Below are 5,305 nucleotides of genomic sequence, written 5' to 3'. Positions count from 1 at the left end.
GGGGGGGGGGAGCCGTGGTGGGGGACTGGTCAGTTTGAAAGGGCTTTGATTTCCCGAGTGCTGGAGGTGCTTTGTTTTAGCCTAGGGAGCTCTCCTGTCCCCAGGTGCCAGGAGAGCTGTCCCAGGCTGTGACCCCGGCAGCGATGCCGTCTGTCCGCAGGCATCCCGGCACGCGGGCGCAGCCGGAGCCTCTCCCAGCAGCTCCAGCACAAGGGGGAGCGATGGGGAAAGATGATTTCATCGGGGAAACTGCTGCCACGGGATGCTGAAGAGGTCAAGCATCAGCAGGTCAAGAATATGGGACAAAAACACGGTTAAACGTATGGAGAGCTGAGGGGGCTGTGTGTGGGGGATGGCGGCAGTGCATCCCATTTTCGGGTCACCGCACGGATTTGGGGCACACTCAGCCTCCACAGGTACCCTGACCGCGTTTGAGGCGCCCTAAATGACCAAGCTGGGAGAGCCGGAGGTGTTTGAACAGCAGCCCGAGCACGCTTGTTGCTTTAAAAAGAAATCTGGGCTCGGGTGGCAGCCTGTGGGTCACTGTGCTCTTACCCTGCTCCCCCCGGCCCCGGGGCCGCGCTGACAGCCCGCATTCTTCCCGCCCCGCCTCGGAGCCCGCGGAACAATGGGCTGCCCATTGCTCATTAACCAACGGGGCCCTTTTGGCAGCTCCGGGTGTTGGAAAGTTCGTTATGGCCGAGGCGGGAGGAACAAGGTGATTCTGTAGGTGCGTGAAGGCTGCACCTCGGGGGGAGGGGGATGAAAGGTTGGCTCTTCAAGGAGGAGTGCGTTTGTGGTGGTTTGTTCATACAGGCAGTGAAGCTCCTGGCTGAGGCTTTGAAGGTGTTCATGAGGATGGATGGGTGAGGGATCCTCCAAAGGCACCCTAAAACCAGCCAGAGTGACCCAAAACCTCCTGAGTTAGGAGCAGGCTGGATTGACAGACACTAAACAGGCCCCAGCAAAACTTAACCTTCCTCCTACGGTTCAAGTAACTTTTTCAGGTGTTTTTGTTTTGTTTTTTTCAAGGCAAGGACACAAAAGCAGATTGAGATCTTGGGTGTCAAACCCAAACTGGCCCAAGCGGGTTTTTTTGACCGGGTGAGGTTTCCCACAGGAGCCAGGAGCAGAAATCTGGAAGGTTTCTGGTGCCTTTGCTTTGAGTTCCTTTGCCCACTGGAGGGAGCATAGGGCAAGCGATTCGATACACCGGGCTGGAAAGTGGTTTGCATTTAAACGAGGGCTGGGGAAGCCTGGTTAGATTTTGCTCAAACAAAAGAAAAATATTAAATACATTTTTTAAAATCCGAGAGAAGAACAATCTGTTTAAATCAGGGCTGTGATTTCCTGCCCTTCAAAGAGCTTTTCCTGTGGGGACGAAGTCGGGAGGGAAATTCCAGGCACCCCATGGAGTTCCTTCTTAATTTAGTTTATTACACAACACAGTGACCTTGATACAAATAAATTAAATTACATAGATATAATAAAATCAGCTGAAATTCTGAAGGAGCTATGGAAATCATTGAGTCCTGTGCTGGGGAACCTGAATAACTCAAATATTTCCCTTTTGGTGAGCCAAATACAAACCCAAAACATTATTTGGGTGTGTGAAGTGAATGTTGGGTGAAAGTCTTCGTGTTTCACCCCTGGAGCATGTGGTGGCTTATGTCTATGAATGTCTCTGCTGCTTCAGCTGCCTTGAGGGGGCTCACATATTTAGGGGCATCACCCCCAAACATCAGGTTTTGGGTTGTGCATGCACAGGAAAGCGGAAGAGCAAACAGAAAAGTTTCAGTGTGATGAGCCTGTCTCCTTTGGAAGACCTTTGATCTCTTCATTTTTTATCTGAGGCAGATTTATTAGGATAAAACTTGCTGGGAGGAGGGTGATGGAGAAAAAATATTGAGTCTAGGAGCTTGAGCAGGAGCTAGGTGGGATATACCATCCATCCAGCAAGAAGGCCACACTCTTGTGGAGGGCGTGATGATGCTTCCAATGCTTTTTTTTTGATCCTGCCTTGCTCAGAAGATGTGTTTTATGCCTGTTTTGCCTGCGGAGATGCAAGGGGCAAAAAAACACCAACCCAAACCCAATGTCCTGTAGCCCCCTCAGAAGAGCAGGGTGCAGGGCACTGCTGGCCTTGATGAGCCGAGCAAACAGAGCGCTACTGATTCCCAGGATTTCTGGTTTACCAGCAAGAGTTCAGCTGTGAGCCCTCATGCTGGGGCCTGGCTCACAGATACACTTTCAGTCCCAAATAGTTAATTTGCAGGTTAAACAGCTGGGGTGGTGTGTGTGTGAAGGAGAGGGATGTATTTCTTTGTCTTAATTCAGGTTCTGTTTCCTGCGAGACACGGCTGCCTCCATGGGCACCTGGTCCAACACCCATAGATGCCCTCCCAGGGAATTCAATAGCACCTGGATTGTGGCCATTAGGCCACCATTTTCCAAGATGCTGAGTAAACACAGCTTCCAGGGCCTTTAATTCCCCTTTGTGAGAGAGCTTGTCTTTGAAAACCAGGCCTGCCACTTTCTCCTTTCTCTGGGCATGTGGTTGGAGGGGCAGGAGCTGCCTGGGCCTTGACAGGTTGTCTATTAAACAGAGATGATGCCTTCACGTGCGATTGTCTGCTGGATGTTTCTGGAGGAACAAAAAGCTCCTATTCACAAGCCCTGGCACGCCATGCGGGGATGATTATAAAGGTTAAGGCTCAAAGATAGTTCTCCTCTGCTTCAATGACTGCAGGACTATCCTTCTAATAGCCCTAATTAAAAATTAGCCTGATACAATACAGTTATTATAATGGAGCCTGGTTTTATTTCATTTTTGGGGGGATACATGTGTTGCTGCCACAATACCTCTCATTCTCCAGCAGTGCCTCTCCCCCATCATTCACTATAGATGGAGCCAAGGGGGAGTTGGAATGGGATAATGGGCTCCATCCCAGGGTCAGCTCAAACCACTGTGTCCACAGCTGTGTGGAGGGCTGGAGCACCTCTGCTATGGAGGCGATCTGAGAGAGTTGGGCTTGTTCAGCTTGGAGAAGGGAAGGCTTCAAGGAGACCTTAGAGCACCTTCCAGTACCTGAAGCAGCAAGACCCCACCAGTATAACCTGCCCCATCTCACTGCTCACAGCAGTGGTATATTCCCCACTGACTGGGCTAACACATCTTGGCTTGACAGGGTGCTCAGGCTCTATTTTTATGCTGGAAAGGCACATTGTGGGTGCACAAAGCAAGAACATATGTTGTGAAGACACAAGAGGGTCTGCATAGCATGTCTGGGACCTGTCTGGCATGGAAAAAGCTCCCAGATCTTAGTGCTCATTGAATTTGTTTAATAACACAGTTGATAATCTTAATTGGAAACATACCTATCCAGACTCTGTCGCTCCAGACAGAAAGAGGCTGTAGAGAAAAATCTGGGAGGAACATGGGTGGTTCCTAAATGCCGGGCTGAGCGTGGCAGTTGCTGGAGGCAGGGCAAGATGTTGGCAAGTTCTTCATGAAGGCTCCTAATTAGCACAGAGAGCTCCTTGGATACATAGCTCTGCTCTTCAGGAGAGAGATTGGCAATGCATCTGGACCAGGAGAACACCCTCAGATAACTTCAGCTTGCTGTCACCTCTAAAATAAAGCTTAATAAAAGGTTTTATTTTCTTGGTGCTAGGAGGGCCATGGTCATGCCAGGTAGGTCCTTTCATCCTGCCAAGGAGAGGCAAGACAAGCTCAGGTAATTCAATGCCAGCAGAAGGCTGGAGAGGGCTTGGGGCATGGGTGGCCGCTATAGGGCTGCTGTCACAGCTGCTGTCACCTCCTATCAATGTGCTTTGAGAGAGGACAAAGTCCTTCCTGGACCAACTGACCTGGGATTTAGCCTCATGCCTTTCTGGTGCCTCTCCTGCAAACAAAGGATGAGTTACAGATGCACCCAAGAGACTTCCAAAGGGAACTTTTGATACCTGGTTTATCCGTGATGAGGTAGCTGGGGGGGTGGTTCTTGTTTGGAAACCAGAAAGATCCACCTCATCAACCAAATACAGGCAAGGAGACATTTTAAAAGGTTGTATTAGGAATCACAGAGTATCTCAAGTTGGAAGGGAGCCATGAAGGTCATTGAGTCCACCTCCAAGATGGACTCCCATTTGATTTGCCTTTTCTGTGACCAAAACCAGTGGTTGGGTTGTGGAGAAGCAGAGGAGAATCATGTCCTCCCATCACTCCCCCTTCCCAAGGGAGCAGTGGCATTCCTCAGGAAAGCCCAGCTGGTGCTGGCTACAGTCCTCCCAGCCAGTGTTTTAACAAGAGGCCCCACAAATATTTAACTCCAACAAAAGGAGAAACCCTGGTGTAGTGTGGGTGGGATGGATATGTTTGCGGAGAAGAGAGGGTGAAAGCCTGCGGAATGTATTGATTGGATTCCCGCTGGAACACAACTGCCTTCTCATAACCCAGGGGCAGATAATGGCTGGGCAAACAAGGACGTGCTGAGTGCACTTGGCTGGAGGTATTTCTGTGTTGTCCCAGCAAACTGAAAGGAGAAGAAATGTGAGCAGCCTGCTACACTCCCCCAAGGATGCCCTCTTGTTTGAAGGGGGTGGGCACATTATTGGAGGGGGAACACAAGCTGCTGCCTGCCAGGTCTCTAGCCTCCCTGCCTGCTCCCAAAGCCCAGTGCCTTTGGTGGGGATGCTGGGGCTGGAGCTCAGCATCCCCATCAATTCCAAAGTCATGTGTGTCATCCCCATCAAGTCCAAAGCTCTGTGTGTCATCCCCATCATGTCCTGAGTCATGTGTGTCTCCACGGAATGACAGCTGGTCCTTCTGGTGTCAGGGGAGGCAGGATAATGGCCATGGGGAGGGCTCTGCCCATCAGCAGGGCTGGTTTCACCCATCTTCTTCCCATCCTTCCAGCATGGATCACTCTGGAGAAGTCGGAGCTTCTGGTACCTTCCTCTCCTGTCAAGCAGCATCTCCACCCTTCATCTTCCACCATGAGGGTGTGAAAGGATAATTGATGATTTTCTTTGAAAAGCCATAAATTAATGAATCCCACATGGGGGGAGGGGAAGCATTTTATTTATTGGGTAAAACTTAGAACAACTTCTCTATTTCGTTTAGCAGAATGAAAAACATTTCCTAGCAGAGAGCCACATTTCTGTGCACTTCTCTGTCCATCCCAACAAAGTTTCTGGCTCTTGGGAATTTTGTCTCATTTTCTGTACCTGAAGGGACCTATTCTATTCTATTCTATTCTATTCTATTCTATTCTATTCTATTCTATTCTATTCTATTCTATCC

The sequence above is a fragment of the Chaetura pelagica genome, unplaced genomic scaffold, assembly GCF_000747805.2.
Source record: "Chaetura pelagica isolate M959 unplaced genomic scaffold, ChaPel_1.0 scaffold171, whole genome shotgun sequence".
NCBI classification, from domain to species: Eukaryota; Metazoa; Chordata; class Aves; order Apodiformes; family Apodidae; genus Chaetura; species Chaetura pelagica.
The sequence above is the reverse complement of the archived record's forward strand: the minus strand, read 5'-3'. Positions refer to the sequence as shown.